Genomic DNA, 18,409 nt, shown 5'->3' on the forward strand with positions numbered 1-18,409 from the left:
TGAGGATCTCCTTTTGAGCGAGGAGGTAGAAAGAGGGAGTTTGGGCAAGGCCAGGGCTCAAATGGAGTTTGGGGGGAAGGAGGAGGGGATCACGGGAGATTGGGAGACGGATGGGGGTAGCAGTGCCTGGGAAGGGCTAGATATTTTCACCTCATTGAATGAGGAGGTGAGGGACCTTAGTAGATTGTGTCAAGTGGATGCTTATCTTGCACAATGAGGGTCAGCTGGTTTGGAGGGCAAGGGTTTACATTTGAAAAGAGGGGTCAAGGGGGGGTGAGGATGGGGGCAGCAGAAAGCTTGGTGGGGGAGCTCGGGGGACAGGACCGGCCAGGGTTAGACACGGCTGGGCTGGAATGGAGTGAGGAGGGGGGGTTGGAGGGAAGTAGGTGATTTGTTTAAGGTAGGGCTTCAGTGGGCAGAGAAGACTTTGGGCTTAAATAGGAAATGGAGAAGGGAGACAGGGGATGAGTATCAGAGGCCCGGCACACCAGACCAATTATTTATATTGCGGGCGAGAACTCACGTCCGGGTGTGGACTAGGCAGAGCTGGGTGTGGCTTACTGGCGCCGAGGAGAAGGGAGGGTGAGCCTCGTGCAGCATATCCGTTACCATAGGGGGATCCCGGCACGGCCAGCACATGTAGGCCCACATGTAGGCCCCGAGCGGTCTCGCTGGCCCCAACACCCAACAGACTTCAGCGGTCTGCAGGATGGAAAACCAGCAGGAGAACGCTGTCAAAGGACTCAGCGGTGTACCGGAGGATGCAGTCGGTGCCCCCGGAGGCGCAGAGTTATGTGGGGTTGCGCGAAGGCGCGGAGTTAGATTTTGATGAGGAGAGCCTTGAGGAAGGCAAGCTAAGAGATGATTTAGATGGGGTTGGGGGGGAGATAAGAGTAATGTCTCTTGGAGTATTTTTCAGGTTTCCAGAAGGGAATCCGAACCTACAGCTAGGCCAACCAAGTCGGGATCAACCACGGGGCCACTGGCAAGGTGGACTGCAGCAATACGGGCACCCTCCTTAGAGTCAGGTAAAACATATAGAAAGAGGGAGGGCCGGTAATGGTCTCTGTGGGGACAGGAGGAGAGGGGGTTTCGGGGGAGAAGAGGGTAGGTTGCGCAAGGGCAAGTATGTTTTAGACATGGGGTGGGTAAGGAGGAAGAAGGTAAGAATGATCCGGCCAAGCCAGTGATTAGCAAAGGCGCAGAGAAATCTAAGATAATGGAGGAAACCAGCTGAGAAGAAACCAGCCGAGATAATAAAAAATAAGATTGAAAGTAAAGAGCTGAATATTAAGAGACTCCCTTATATGGGAGTGACTACGCCATTGGGGGCACATTTGAGGCTGGCGACTTAAGAGCGCATATGGAAAGGTGAATATGGTGAAATGCTGAAATTATTGCACAGGGAAGTATGCGCAAAAGAAGGGTCGAAAGAAGAGGGATACGAGCTGGCTAAGCGGCCAAGAGTTCCTTTGACCATAGAAAACTGGACAGCAGCTTTCATGATTTATGCTAGTGTTTACTGTGAGAAATTTCCAGAACGCTGCGTAGCACTATTCAAGTATATGGATGTCATTCGCAAAGCGCAGTTCACAGGGGGGGGTATGCATGGGCACAATACGATGAGGAATTCCGGGCCTGTGTGGCCTGGGATACAGAGGCAAAATGGGGGGAACTTGACACGGATTTATGGCAGCACACGATGGGGGCTTCCAGAGCGGGTAAGACTATTCTTACAGCCAGTGGACTCCCGATTGTTTACCGACCCTTTCAGGGGAAGCCCACCTGGGGAGGGGTGGGTAATTCGGGAAGGGGGCAGACAGGGGCAGCGGGGGCCTGCTGGGATTTCAATAAAGGGCTGTGCACGCGCAAATTTTGCAGATTTCGCCATGAGTGCTCAAAATGCGTTGGGAAACATCCCTTGGTCAACTGTTTTGGGGCAGGGGGGGTATCAGCAATAGGCAGCAGTGGCAGCAGGGGGGGCAACACAGGGAGACAGGAGCAGCAGCATTTTTCGGGGTCAAGGGGAGCTAAGGGTTTTCAGGGGTCTGGGCCAAAAGGCTCAAAAGCCAGTTAAGCCAAACAAATTGGAGGCAGCCTTACAGAGTTATGACGACCAGAAGGCTGCAGAAGTACTAAGGGAAAGGTTAAAAGTGGGGTTTTCGTTTGGGTTATGCAGGACCCAAACACAGGCGTTGGTCAGAAAATTTGAAGTCAACAAAAGAACATTCACAGGTTGTACAAGAGAAATTAGACAAAGAGGTGAGGGAACGGAGAATGGTGGGCCCTTTCCCAGATTGGCCTCTGGGCAACTTGATTGTGTCACCAATTGGGGTGGTGCCCAAGAAAGGACCTGGACAATTCAGGCTTATTCAGCATTTATGATTGCCAGAAGGGTGCTCAGTGAATGATTTTATCGATGATAAGGAACCTACTGTTTCTTACTCATCAGTTGATGTGGCCATGTCACTGGTAGTGACGGCGGGCGCAACAGCAGAAATGGCAAAATGCGACATAAAATCGGCTTTCCGTTTGTTTCCAGTCCATCCAGATGATCGGGATCTTCTGAGTATCCATTTCAATGGTTAATGGTACGTGGACAAGGCATTACCGATGGGCTGTTCTATGTAATACGCATTGTTTGAGAGATTTAACACTGTTCTGCAGTGGTTGTTTTAAAAAAGGACGGGGCACAGGATAGTGACCCATTACTTAGATGATTTTTTCTTTGTTGGAACCTCCGGCTCCACGGAGGGCTAGGAGGCCCTGGAAAACTTCCAAGAGCTGACGGAGGAGTTGGGAGTACCATTGGCACCCGAAAAGACGATGGGCCCCAGTACGGCACTGTCTTTTCTTGGAATTGAGATTGACTCCAGAAAAATGCAAGCCCGGTTGCCGGATAATAAAAGGGATGAAATGCTGGAATTGCTTAACGCCATGCTGGCACAGGAAAAAGTATCGGTCAAAGAGATACAGGCCTTGCTAGGGCATCTCAACTTTGCATGTAGGGTAGTGAGAGTAGGGAGAACCTTTTGCAGAAGGCTAGGGAGGCTATTAACAGGGAACAGATTGCGTCGTCATCATGTGCGCCTCTCTGCTGGCATAAATAGAAAATTTGAGAATGTGGCAAGTTTTTCTGCAAACTTTCAATGGCATTCCACTGGCACAGGAGGGGGAACTCATTTGGGATGTGCAGATATTTTCAGATGCAGCAGGCAGCAAAGGTTTTGGTCTCCTTGGCAGGGGAAGTGGTGTGCCGAGCAGTGGCCGACAGAATGGAAGGAAAGGGGTAGGTCCATTGCATTTCTGGAGTTCCCCCCCTTAGTTGTGGCACTATGGGGTAGTCAGCTTGCACATAGGAAGGTGACTTTTAGAGTTGATAATATGGCGGTTGTAGAGATTGTGAACCATCTGTCAACAAGGTACGAACATGTGTTACAGTTGCTGAGGGTTTTTGTACTAGGTTGTTTGCGTCATGATGTAGCATTTAGAGCACTGCACATCCCAGGTGTGGACAATGACATAGCGAATGCTTTATCTCGTTCACAGTGGGGGAGATTCAGTGGGTTGGCCAAGGATGCAGAACGGATCCCGACGCCCATGCCGCAGCAGTTGTGGTACGTAGGCAACACAGGATGCTACAAATGGTGGTAGGATCACTGGCTAAGTCTACCAGGATAGCCTATAACCTAGCATGGAAGCAGTTTTTGCTGTCAGGCGCCCAGCGGTGCTCAAATGAGTTACAGCGCTGGGATGATGTGATACAGTTTATCCTGGATATGATTGAAAAAAACTTATCCAGGGTGTCAATTGCAGGGAAAATATCGGGAATTGCATTCATGGGTAAATTGCTCTGGGGTTACACGCGTTCAGCGTGTGAATTGGGCGCAAGGATGCTTCAAGGGTGGGCCAGGGAGCGTTAGCCAGCTGAATCCGGTCAGGAGACCCTTGTCACGGCAGTTGCTGAGTAGAGTAATACAGATTTTGCCAAGTATTTGCACGGACGCTTTCGAGTCATGCCTGTTTTCCACATTGATGGTGTGGGTGTGTTTTGGTGCATTTAGAGTGTCTGAGTAGTTAGGGGACAGGAGGGGTGAGGGCATTGGGTGGGAAGATGTGGTCTTGCACGATGCGGGGATCATATATGGTTAAAAAAAAGTCCAAAACGGATCAGAAGGGCAAGGGAAAATGGGTGTTGTTGCAGGCTCCATTGCCTAAGCTTCCATGCCCTTCTAGATGGGGGCTTCACTGACGAGCAGCATCCACGGATATTGAGGAGTCTGTTTTTGTGCATGCGAGTGGGAAAAGAGTTACAGCATTCCAACTGCTAGCGGTGCTGAGGAAGGCACTAAAGGAATTGGGCATAGAGGGTGCAGGTTTTGGGACACACTCTTTACGGATTGGGGCAGCATCTGAGGCAAGCAATAGAGGGTGGGGACAGGGTGATATCATGCGCTTGGGGAGGTTGTCCTTGGATTGTTATAAGCGATACTTGCACAGCAGGGATAAGGAATTTAGCTCAGTTGTTAACAATGCATAGGTTCACGCAATGTTTCTCGTTTCAGGTGCGGTGGCTGGCCCCCTTTCATTGAAAATGTCAATCTGGGTTGTGGGACACTCCTTCGTGAAGTGGGCGCACTTCACGAAGCACGAGAAAGTTATTTTGGACAGAATCTTGGTTTTAATGATAAACTGTTGTAAGTGTTATGGAAAGGAAAAGGGGGCATGTTGTGGAAGCTGATTCCGTGCCTTAACGGTCTGCTAGTTGGGGATCGGTGGCCGAACATTTTGGTCATACATTTGGGTGGAAACGATTTGTGTAAAGAGAAGGACATAGTCCTGATGAGAAGCATGAAGAGGGACTTAGCACTTATTAAACAACAGTGGTCAGGATGTTTTGTGGTATGGACTGAGTTTGTACCCCGCCGGGTGTGGCGGGGGGCAGTTAATCCAGAAGCAGTGGACAGAGCCAGGAGGAAGCTTAATACAAAGAAGTCTCGTTTTTGAAGGGAATTGAGTTTTGGTAGAATTGTGCACAGGGACATTCGTTTTGATTCAGTGGGATTTTTGGGAGGAGACGGGGTCCACTTGTCAAGGCTGGGGATGGACCTTTATTTGTTGGAAATTAGGGAGGTGTTACCCAGAACGTTAAATGTTCAGCGCCACCCTAGAAAGTAAGAGACCTACAGGACAGGGGGGGCAGAAAAAAGGGGGCTAGGCAGTGGTGGCTGGCACCCCCTTTTTCCTGGATGGCGGGGTTTTGAAAAGTTGGCCAGGTTTTTGGTTAAGCATTGGAAGTTTGTGAGCAGGGGAAGGAAAAGGATAGGCAGGTAGTCTAAGTTTCAGGATAGACATTTGTTAGTTACAGTTGCAGGAAGGCAGGTAGGGAACGGGGTGTCATTGGGGGAAAATGTTTTAACTGCAATACTGTGTAATGTTGTTGTTATGTTAAAGCCAGGGTGGGGGATCTTTTGAGGGGATCGTAGGGGTGGGGGGGATCAGGGGTCAGCTATTCGATGTATAGCGAGACTTTAGTTTTGTAAGGCAGTTGCCAGTTGGTTATTATGTAATATGCAACTGTTTCAATAAAGCAGCCTTTTTCACACACAAAATGGGTCTCGGTTTGGCTTGCCCCCCTCCCTCCCAAGGTATTGGGTTCACCAAACAAGTTTACACCGGAATGTGAACGCATTTAACAAGGCACGTGCACACACATGTCTGGCAATCTTGTAAAGGCTTTACTAATAAAGGAAACCCATTCCAACATGGCTGTTATGTGTAATGACACATGGACAAGCATGTCCGGATGCACCCCTGCACGCGCCTTGTGACGTGTGCCATGAGGTGTAAGGATGCATGCCTCGTGATGCGTACGGTATGCAAGCTTGATATGTTTGTGTGCATTTTTCACGATACAACTACCATTTTCTTTCTTTAAACGTTCCATTCAAGGATGGCGAACGCCCATCTTGGAGCCGTTAATTTTAAAAAAAGGAATCTAATTTGCAGCAAGTTCCAGTTTCAGGGCCCTCCAAAATAAATAAATAAATAACTACATTTTTAAAAAGTGGACAAGATGGGTAGAGGCGAAGGAGTAATGGTGGAACAGGCGGTGGGAATTAAATATCGCCAAGCAGTGAGAGCATGGTGGGGAGCAAGGGGCAAACTGAGGGGCAATATTACTCAGAAAAGATCATAAACAAAATAAATAATAACCAGGATGGGTGAAGGAAAAATGGACGAGCTTGAAGAGAGGTGGGTGGATGTTAGAGGGGAGCAGCACACAGGGAAGAGCACAAGAAAACACACGCCCACGGAGAGCAGAAAATATACAGCATATAGGATCCTTCCAAGAATAATGGGGAGACTACGGCAGAGGACTTATGGCTTCCCTTCTGGAGATGGTGCAGGGCTGCCTTCCTATCACAAGCCTGTCTCTGTAAGCTCTGTATGCTGCCCCATCCCAAGGGTGACTGCAGACGGTAACAGCGAATCCCAGAATAATATAATTAAACATGTACTAAATACAGTTCTGACTCTCACGAGTGTCTTACTAAATAGGGTAGCAGTTTCATCTAGACCATGACGACATGAGGAGAAGGCGGGAGACTGCACTTATATGTAGGGCCGCCTTAGGTACCTATACTGTTGTCTACCATCCCTTGTACAGCCTCTGAAGCCATGTTGTTTGTCTCTCAAGTACACCTGTCTGTAGGATCCTGGTGTATACCTCTTCATTGGGGGGCCCACATCAGGTAAAAATTTGTGGAATTTTTGGTTCCTGTTGTGCTGAATGCTTCCCACTTTTTAGGTCGAAGCCGGCTAGACAGCGCAGCTGTCTGGTTTGCTAACGACATCTTGTGGACATTTCTGAAGCTTCCCTGGGAATGCCTTTCGCCCATTGGTTATCATTGGCTTTGTAACACGCATTTGTTTGCTTTCTATTGGCTGGCTTTATTTGTTTTAGGCTGTCCAGTATGTTTTTGTCCCTCCCGTCCCTCCTCTGCGTGTTCACCATCGCTCCTTGTATTCTTCCTCAAGTTCCTACCTTTAAATTTTGTTATTATCTTTTCACATTTGCTGTGCTTTCAAAGACAGAGGTCAAATGTCAGGTTATGTCTTCCGGGGAGCTTAATGTTTACTTTTCTTTATCTGGATTCAAAGTGAGCGTACTTATGTGACAATCCTACTAGGTACCCATGTGAGAGACACAGCAGTAGGATGTTATGTATTTCTAGCACACAAAAACATTTAATTGTCTGTAAATTAACTTTTTCTGAATATATCAAAATTAGAAAATTACAAATAAAGCAAATTTTTGGATGATTTGAAGGTGTGATTGAAGCAAATATTTTGCTGTGATTAAAACAAATCAATACACTTGGTGATACAATTTCCACATACTATCGTTTGTGCCCTGTATATTTTGATCAGTAAAACTGTATGTCTGTGCAAATGTAAAGGTCATTTCAATTGAAAATATATTGTCTGTAATGGCAGTGCGCTACTACACCAAGCATACTCCACTCTACGCAGCCCCACTCTACGTCACTCTATTTCACTCTATAACGCTCTGCACCACGACACACTATGACACTCTACTCCGCTCAACGGATCGCTACTCTCCGCCACTCCACTCCACTCTACTCAACTCTACAACACGCTACACCACTCTACGATACTCTACTCCACTCTAGTGCACTTTATGCCACTCCACTCTATGCAGCTCCACTCAACGAAACTCCACTCTACAATACTCTACTCCACTCCACTTTATGCCACTTCACTTTACGCCACTCTATGACCCTGTATGCCATTCTATGCCACCTCCTCTGGCCCGCTTTACTCTTCTTCACGACACTCCACCCTATGACACCCCACTCCACCATACTCCATTTTAACACTCTACTCCATTCCACTGTATGGCATTCTACTTCAGTCTACGACACTCTGCACCACTCCACTCTGTGACATTATATGACACTCTACGACACTTCACTCTATGACACTCTATGCTACGCCATTCCACAACACTTTACTCTTTTCTACTCTACTCTATGCCACTTCACTTCACACTACGGCACTCTGCGGCACTCTACTCTACACCACTCCACTCTATGGCACTCTGAGATACTCCATTCTACTCCACTTCACGCCCCTCCTCTTTGCACCCTCCACCTGCTACAACATGCCACTCAACTCTACACCACTTCTCTTCACCCATACACCACTCTACGCCACACTACTCTACTCCACTCCACTCTACATCACTCCAATTCATGACACTCTACTCTATTCCACTTCACTCCACGCCACCCCACTCTAAGACACTCTACTCCACTCTATGCCACTCTATAACTCCCTGCGTCACTATATAACACTCTACGCCAGTCTAAGCTGCTTCACTCTAGGCTACTCTATGCCACTCAACTTTACAACACTCCACAATATTCCACTCCATAACATTCAACTCCATTCCACTTGATTCCACTCTACTCCAGTCTACACCACTCCACTGTACAACACTCCACTCTACGACACTTTACACCACTTCACTCTAGGCCACTATACGCCACTCCACTCTATGATCCTCTACTCTATAACACACCACTCTACTCTACTCTACGACAGTCTACTCTAGGACACTCCACTCTATGACACTGACCCTCTGGGCCACTCTATGCTACTTCACTCTAGGACCCTTTACTCAACTCTAGGTTATGCTACTCCACTCTGCTCCGCTCTACGGTACTCCACTCCAATCTATGGCAATCCACTCTATTCCACTCTATGCTACACCACTTTACACCCCTCCACACCACATCACTCCATTCTACGTCACTCCACTCTATGACACTCTGTAACACTTCACTTTACAACAGTCCACTGTACGACACTTCACATCACTTCACTCTAGGACACTGTACTCCACTTTACGCCACTCAAACTCTATGGCCCTACACTCTACAACACGTTTTTCCACTCTATGACAGTCTACTCTATGACACTCCACTCTATGACACTCCGCAACACTGTATGCCACACCACTCTATGACATTCCACTCTCCAACCCTCTATGGCACTCTATGCCTTTCTATGCCACTTTATTCCACTCTACGCCACTCCATTCTTTGCCACGGCGGTGGAAGGAAAAGAAATGATGTGGAGTCAATACTAGGCAGACTTGATATTCACGAGACGAAGACACAAGAAATGTTGGGTGAGGTTAAAAAGAGGCATCAGATGGCATAAAGACTAGGGTAGCCTTGATATACATGAGATAAAGAGACAGGAAATGTAGGGGATGAAGGAAAGAAGTATGACGTGGAATCAAGGCTAGGGAGCCTTTGTATTTATGAAATTAGGGCACAGGAAGTGTAGGGTGGAGGAAGAAAGGGACCTAAGATCAAATCAAGACTAATCAGCCTTGGTGTTCACAAAAGAAAGAGACAGAAGTGTAGGGTGGTGGAAAAAAGGGACCTGAGGTGGAGTCTAGACCAGGCAGCCTCAGTTTTATGTAACCCCGGCATGCAGAAGCACTGGCTGTGGCCTCCAAGAATAACTTTAGGCCCCAGGGTTTTTTATTCTTTGTACAAATTAAACACTGTATTTCACACTCAAAAGACCTCCAGCGGAATGGACCCGCAAAAGGAACTAATAGAGGCGGTATTGTTGTAGGAAGCTGTAAAAATATATTTCATAACTCTCGTGTTTTATTTCAGTTTTTATGATGAGTCGGGACTTTGCCAACAATAACGATGTGAAACAACAACGGGTGACTGTAGAGCTGCAACACTAGGGAAGGGGTCAGAACAGAGAAAAGACTTTCGCCCCAGAGCGGTGATGGTAGTGGGTCATGCTGGAGTCGTTCCTTCATATATTGCCACTGGCCTTCCTCCCAGTTGCACCTGATGACACATCTCAGGTGGGAGAATACAGCCCTGAGGATGTACAGAAATATTTACAATACTATTAAATTACACACCGCCAGGGTTGTATGTGATTTCAGAGAAAAGGTAAACCTTTGTGAATACCCAAAAGTAGTAAACTTACACAAACTGTAAGTTTACCTTTGTGAATGGGGACATTATGTGCAAGGGCATTATTTAGGGTTTATAGCTTTCACATTGTCAAACAATTACTTTGGATGCTTTTAATTCGCTCACCATCCCTAAACATCTATCCAAGAACCTTAAAAGTCCTGTCTAAATCTAAACTCCACCAATCCCTGAACCCTCAAAACCATTTCTACTCCTAAACTCTACCCATCTCTTTACTGATAAACTCCCTCAGTACCCCTTAATTCCATCCATTTCTGAATTCTAAAACCCCTTTTTCTATGCCAAAACACCACCCATCGCTGATCCCTTAAAACCCTGCAGCCCTTCTAAACTCCACTCATCCCTGAACCCCAAATTTAGAACCCTCACCACCCATAAAAACCACCCAATCATGACCACTAAAACCCACGCCACCCCTAAACGCCCGCATTCCTGAACCCTAAAAACCCTTTCTACATAAAAACTCTACCCAGTCCTGAACATTAAAAACCCTTCACCACCCCAAAACTCTACCTATCACTGAACCTTAAATGCACTCACCAGCCCTAAGCCCCACCCATCTATAAAACCTAAAAAAACTCAACATACCTTCATGCCACTCATCCCTGAAACCTAGAAAACCCTCACCACACTAATTCCACCCATGCCTGATCTCTAAGAAACCCTCACCACCCCTAAACTCCACCCATCCCTGAATCCTAAAACAGTTTTTCCATCATTTGGTTTACCCCAATGTGGTTTCTATGTTTTCGTGCTTTTTCATTAATTCACATACATCACATCTCCAGGGCACCAGTCCTCGAGATGAGTACAGGAAGTGTTACCTACTGAAAGAGCTGGTTGAACATGTCTATGTGTACATAGAATCAGTGCTGGACAAGGAGAACGTTGACCCTGTGGAACCTCGTGAGAGCAGAGGGCAGGAAACCTGAGGGTTGGACTGCCTAGGTCCTGTTGTGGTCCTGTGGGCAGCACTGTGTGCCTGCATATGTGGGTCAGAGGGCACTGCTGTATGTTTCCTTCTGCTGGCCTCTATGATTATACATCGCTTGGCTACAGCCTCTGTGTGCTCTGGTGCAAAGAGCTGTGTCTAATGTGTGCTGTGGTGTAGGTCAAGGTGTAAGTACAACCTGAGATAGACATGCTGTTGAGGTCCTGCAACCTTGTCCAACCGTTTGCATGTGAACCATGTGGTGCACTTTGTCGTGCAAAGGGTTGTGTAGAATGTCTACTCTTGGTGTAGAGCGTTATGTTTGTCTAGGAAACTTAGGTCAGAAGGGTCAAGGTAGATTTATAACGTACCTGGTGGTGGCAAGATCAAGCATGTGGTGTATGGTGCCAGGCTGACTGACTATTCCTTCCACTCAGGAAGGAGCAGATCCGTTGGATTGCATGTCCTTGGATTCTGACGTCATGTAGGCATTGGATGAGGATGGGTTGGGAGACTGTGTCAAATGCTGCAGAGACGCCCAGGAGGATGAGGGCCACCGTTTCTTTTCCAGAGTCATGCAGATTTCATCTGTGGTGGCAATAAGAGCCTACCATGGAGTTACATGCAGATTTGTGTTCCCTAACAAGTTCTTTTGAGGCACAGGCAATAAACCTACGGTGATCAATATATGCTTGTTCTGGGTTGCTACTTGGCCTTTAGTAATGTTTATGCTGAGGCGAAGAAGGCAAGATTATGCTTACTTTTGTGTTACTGCAGGTGCCATGCCTGGACTGTCTGATCCCGCCGGTGTCACAGAAACATTTGAGACAGACTTGTCTACATCAGAGTGGAGGACCCTGTATAGAGGCACTGATAGAAGAGCCATTCTTGCAAGGAGGAATTCACTCAATGTACCTCTACTGGCCAAACACCCGCAGGGAGGATTGCGAGCAGGAAACTTCTGCTGACGATCAAAGACGCCCACATAGTGCCAACTGTTCTTTATGGTACATTAGCAAACAACTCAAACCCGGCAGCTTCTTGAGCTTTCTCGAGGAAAGCCAAGATTATTTGGCTGTCAAGTTTTAAAGTTAATCCCTTCCTTTGAATGCCCAATAAAGTCTCTGGGAGCTGACCAGAAGAGTGTCTGATTGTGCTTATGGGCCTTTATGGAGAGTCCAGCCTTGAGTTGACTTAGCCAGAATAAGGATAAGGCCTGGGCTAGGTGACAACATTAGCCTGGCTACTGTCATTTGTACAGGAATGCTCACCAAACCGAAGCTCGGTCGCCATTGATGCAAAGTTCCAGAGCTCCAGGTGGAAAGAGGCTAGGCAGCCGCAGAGCCTTCACTGTGACTTGTCATATGGAGCGATTCTGTAGCAGTGCTTGTCTCAAGCGAGGCTGGCCTTGGACCTGCGGACAGGAGATAGTGGTGAATGGTCTACATAGAGTTTAAAAGCCTCAAAGCAGGAGCAGCCACGTCATGGTGCGACGTCACCCCATCAACACCGCAGCTCGCTGCGGACAGTTCTCCCAGTGCTCAATATAAGACATTCAATTGCAGAGGGTTCTAACCCCTTCCAGGCGGCGAGTCTCCCTGCCCCGCTCCCCCTGCCCTTCAACGCCAACTGCGCGCTTTTACCTTAAATTACCACGGAGAACTTTCTTGGTGCCTGAAAAGGTCGCAGTTTATTCATAAAGCAACAATTTATACATTTCAATCGTTCATGGTTATGTACACATTTCTGTCCATGTTACTTCTTTAATTATCTTGCTCTTTAGCATTTTCTTGCATTCTGGACTCAGCCTTCTCAATCACCTGGGAGGGGAGGGACCCCTTTTGGGCTTCTGATTCACGGGTCTAGGCTTCAGCTTGCTACCGATTTGGAGGGTTTCCGTCTGGACCTGTCCGCGCCGCAAGTGCCGTCCCGCTCGCCCTGTACCCTTTCGCGGGCCATCCCTTCTCCCAGTGGTCCCTGCCGTGTGGCATCCCAAGGACCTTTCTTGAGCCTCTACACTACTTTCTTACGGCTCAGTCCTTGCTCTCTTCTCCTGAACCCCTGCCGTGAAGCATCCCCAGGGTCCTGCGGGAGCATTACATCTAATCTTGTATGGCGGCATGCCGCCCTTTGGCTCCCTCAATGCCCCTGCCGTGCGGCATCCCAAGGACACTGTGAAACCCTTCCATCTACCTTCTAGTGAGTTCTTCTCTTTTTAACTAATTTTGTTGGGTTCCTCCGCTACCCCTCCCCCTTGTGGCTGCGACACCCGTCTCTTAGGTGTGGGTGGGTGGGATTCTTCTTCTTATCCGAGGGAGGGGGATGTGTGAGATTCACTGAGCCGTATGCCCCCTTTTATCCCCCCTCGCTCTCTAGCTCGCCCCCTGATTGGGGGTGGTTTGCTTTGCCCGAGAAGGCCAATCCTGGCCCCCGCCAGCCTAGCCAACATGCTAATGGGGGCGGGGGAGGGCCTCCCGCCTCCGGACGGGGTTTTGCGCGGGCCTCTATTAGGTCTGGCTTCGCCTCTCTGGCCCGGGTCCTTTCCTCGCTGAGGTGGATTTTGAAATTTTGCGTCCTAAAGGATGATGAGTCCCCCAGTACAACTGGCCAGCAGCGGTGCATGCTGGGGTGGTACCCAGCCCCCCTCTGCCCCCCCACCCCTCCGGCACCCCGGCGTTGGTGTTCCGGATACATCCCTCCACTCTTGCCTCGAGGGGCAGGGTGCCACAGCTGCAGGGTCTTGTGTCTTCACAGGGCCTGGGTTCACAACTCATGGAGCTGGGTGCCGAAGATCAACCAGTTCATAGCAGGGCACGCTTTAGTGTAAAGAAAGGTACAAAGTGGCCGAATGACTGCAACGGACATAGACTTCATATTCTGCCAGGCTGTGTAGAGTTGTCAGCGTCTCACAACTGTGCAACACTGCGGACAATGAACCTTCTGTACAGAATCGCATGTATATCTCTCATTGTTTAGAGTTTTATAAATTAATTCACCAATCCCAGGGTTTTCATTCTCAGGGCCAGGCTCCCTGACCACACACAGCATCAAAGTCGACGTCAAGGGTCCTCCTGCTTACGTTGGTGCGAAGCTCTTTGTACCTATGCCGGACTGTTCTTTTGGGGCCTCCATAGTAGGCCCCTTAACCCTGGAATTATGTGGCAAGGGAGAAAGGACCAAATTATGCGGGAGGTTGACTAAATTATGAAGCAAGAAAAGACAAATTGTACGGCATAACGCAGCACATTTAGTGATAGTACTTTAGTATTTTGTCATTATTACACCTGTTAACACTTCATGGGTAAAGATTTCACCTCATTAGTACTAGTTTAACATTTAAATATAGCAATAAATAACAGAAAAGTCACCAAGCAATCTTTGTGAAGGGCTTTCAACTCCCCAACAACGTGTTGCCACATTTTTTGTAACTTTTGATCTGTTTCATATAGAACCATTATATATTTTTTGTTAAAATCTGCAGATTATACAGCAGATGATGGATTACGTGGCAAAAGCTGGAAATCCATGCGGAAAGCAAAATTGCATTATTCCACTTGCCCTGCATAGTGCCAATAATCTGTTGTATAAAATAACCATGTGCTTCCTCGTTCACCTCCAACCCAAAGCCAGACGCCTCAAAGTCATTGTGGGACCACTGAAGACTCCTGGTTCGAGCTGCAGTGGACCAGCTACAAATGGTTTTTACTGGATCCAGTTCATCAGATGGCTCTTTGGAAATGAAAATGTATATATATGTCCCGCACACCGTTTTCGTTCCAGTTTATCGTAGGATATTCCGTTAGGGGGAGCTATCATGGAGTACGCTTCATCCTTGGAGTGCCACAATAATATCCATGAGATTGCTGATATTTATAATATCAGTCCCGGGATGCTCACGCCATGTAAGGCTTGATGATAATCATCGTGAATCAACTTCATTCAAGGCTTCACCACGATTAATTGTAAAATCTTCATTTTATTGTTCGTTTTGTATAGATTGTGAATCCAGTGATTTCCAATATTCAAATGCATGTGTTATAATCAATCGCCTTTGATACAGCATGTTAGAATCCCAGTTTCTTGTGAGAAATGCAAAATATCTAACCCAATGCATTTCGGGCACCTTCTGCCCTTCATCAGGGGTTTATATCTGTAAAGTTAAAAATCAAAAAAACGCTGTTACAATAGTGTATAAGCTTTCACCCAAGTAACATTAATCAACTGTATATTCATGTGGGTACCCGATCTTAATGCTCCCAACAATAACGCTTTCTCGCTAAAGATGAATGGAAATGAAGCCATGTATGCAGCATGGAAAAAAGGGAGATTCTACCAGTTACATAAGAAACACAACTTGAGCGAGCACGGCTGTAAACCCAATCGGCCATGTCATAGACAACAGCGGTTACATCAATACATGAGCAGTTCATTGGTTGTCTGGAAGCCACAGGTCAGCCCCTGGAGCCAGAAGAATCCGCTTGTAGACTGTCGCCTGCCATGTCCAGCTGGGATTCTGTTCACTTGGTGCACTTTCATTCGGCTTTGGAGGAGAAATCAATGTGTTTACTGGTCTAACAACTATTCACCAAGCAGTCTCTCACGTGACAACAACAAACGATACATTAAGACCCCAACACAGTCCAGTACCCAACAGTCAATCCAGGAAAGAGATACTGAGAAACCTCAAGAGGACTCCATATTCTCAACTACCACAAGAACACATAACCAGATACAAGAGAGCTAAAAGTAGGGGTGAGCGTAACTCGTGCAATTCTGTGTAGCGTAATCACGCGGAATTAAATAAGAATTCAGTGAGATTATGCAGAATTACGCGAGAAGAGTAATTCTGCATGTAGCACTATTTCTTAGATCCAAAATGGACACAAGGATGCATTTTGCACTAAGAAACAGCAGTAATGCAACAGAAAAGGCGGGAAAGTCTCAATTATGCAAATGTTTGTTTCCAGATGTTGGTTTGTATGCACTGTAACAAGCAGGCAGGAAACATGCATATCAAAGAGACCTATACCCTGATGATTTAATTGAAACAACCAGATTCAGATGTTTGAATCCGATCAGAGTGTGAGTCCTCAAGACCATAATCAAAGTACCTGCATGGCAAGAGTATTGGCAAAATGCATGCATTGTGATTGTCTATAAAATGACATAAAACACAAACCAGTCAGAGACCAGTTAGTCTGAACCAGAGAAACATTAAAAAGCACAGATATACCCTCCAAGGCAGGCTGGTCTTGTGGCTGCGCTGGCCACTCACGCAGAATAAAGTCTGCGTTTAAGAACGCGCTCAGGTATATTTCACAGGCACACACTAGTCCCTCTGTTTCCAGGGAAAAAGCAGAACAGACTCAGACAGGGAGAAAAATGAGAACAATCCCTAGAGGTCTGGTGAAATGTTTAATTGAGCATGGAATGAGAAAAGGTGTCTAACACAGGAAGTGACTAAACTTCTTCCTGTGTCGCATGGGGGTTACTCAATCCACCTTGGAACTAGGCTTCTCTTCGTTTTTCGGAAGTACACTGATTCATTCCATAATTCTAATAGTTCTGAGAGAACTTCTGGGCAGTGCTAATGATCTGAGAACAGAGGCTTGTGTTAAGTAGAGGCAGGATGCCCCGGGGGTGCAGCATGGACGTTCCCCGGCACGCAATGCACAAATGCAGTTAACATAACGACGATCAGCCCCCATGAAATTAAAGGACTGCTTGACCGGGTCCTAGCAGAGTTCTGGGGCTACACAAAGAGCTTTTCATTCTGTCATAGGGCTGCGTGCTGTCTATGGCCTTTCGTTTTGCACTTTGCAGTCCCTTAGGACGCCATCTTGTAATGATGGAGTGAAGGGGTCGCCACTTATGTATACAGAAGTCCAAGGCCTGGTGGTGGTTTACATACAGCACTGGACAGTGTATGCTTTGTTGGGCCCCAGCAGCTCTCGTCCAACTTAAACATATGAATTTGTAGATGAAATATTGAGTCTTGGCATTTTCCAAACTTTGGAGCAAATTCAGAGAATAAGGGTCTGAAGCTAAAAGGAAACTGTATGCAAATATATGATGTAAAGGAAGGAGTCCTGGGGCTGTTTTACAGACAGGATATGTAGCGTCCTCTCCAGCCTGGTTACCCACCAATGACCACGCCACACACAAGCTTAGTATTACACGTCTTTATTCCTTTGCGTGTAACTGTGAACTCAACATTCTAAACCGACCTTCATTGCATTCCGCTCTAAAACTTACGTCTCAGCTCTACGGAGTCCACCAGGAGCCAAAAGTGTTGCATCATTGCTAACCCGCGATACATTACATCTGCCCCCTTGTTAAATGAAAAATGGAAATTTTTATACAAGAAGAAAGAAAAATTATATATATATATATATATATATATATATATATATATATATATATATATATATATATATATATATATATATATATTGCCAAACAAATGCCATTCAGCTTTCACAGGATGCACTCAGCAGCCAGCCCACCTTGCGGTTTTGCACTGACAACTCTCCCCTCCATCCAAGTGTTTGTTAAAATTGCCTGACGCGTTTCAAGACTTACATCCCTTCCTCATAGGCAGCTTGTTACAAGTGAGTACGATTTGCTTTTCTTTATTTAAATTTATCATGCTTTCAATTGATTATTCACCCTTAGTGGGCTTTGCTCAGTTAATTGCAAAGACATTAGGCATGATGGGACTTGTGGTCCAGAAAAGCAACATTATTTTTCCTCAAGTGGGTCCGTACTCACTCGTTTTTTTGAAAGCATATTACTTCCTGATCTCTGGGTACAAACAAGGGGACCAGCTGAATTTTCATATCTGCATGACATCGATTATCATTGACCTGACCCTCTGAAACCCTGCTCTGGTGAATCCCGGCTATGATAGGCAGAGAGGGGCAAACAACATCCTTAAAAATGATGCCTCAGAGTGACATGTCTGTATGTACAAACACCACTGGACCTCTCCATCATCATCATATAAATGACCCCAAACAACCTATTACTATTATCTCTCCCCGATCCTACGTGTCATCCTCTAATATCTATAGAAGAATGCCCCACCGACTGGAATTTAAGACGCCCCCCCTCAATCCTGTCCTGGACCTATGGGTCCACACCCATTTTCGGTACCTACTTATGAACCCCATTTTCGTTTACTGGACATACTGGACTTCTATACCTTGAACCATACAATCCTCGCGTACTTCCCAGACCTAATTATCCTCTTGTGGACCAACCAGTCTTAATAGTCCCTATGGGACCATACTGACTCACTGAAGCCAAGTCTCTTGAGCTGGCCTGACCAATAATTGATCGAGGCCAATCAATCTATACGAAACCTACAGAAACAGAAGAAAGCTTAGAATCTTCCACCAAAAACCCTGTCTCCCAG

This window comes from Triturus cristatus, chromosome 6, assembly GCF_964204655.1.
Source record: "Triturus cristatus chromosome 6, aTriCri1.1, whole genome shotgun sequence".
NCBI classification, from domain to species: domain Eukaryota; kingdom Metazoa; phylum Chordata; class Amphibia; order Caudata; family Salamandridae; genus Triturus; species Triturus cristatus.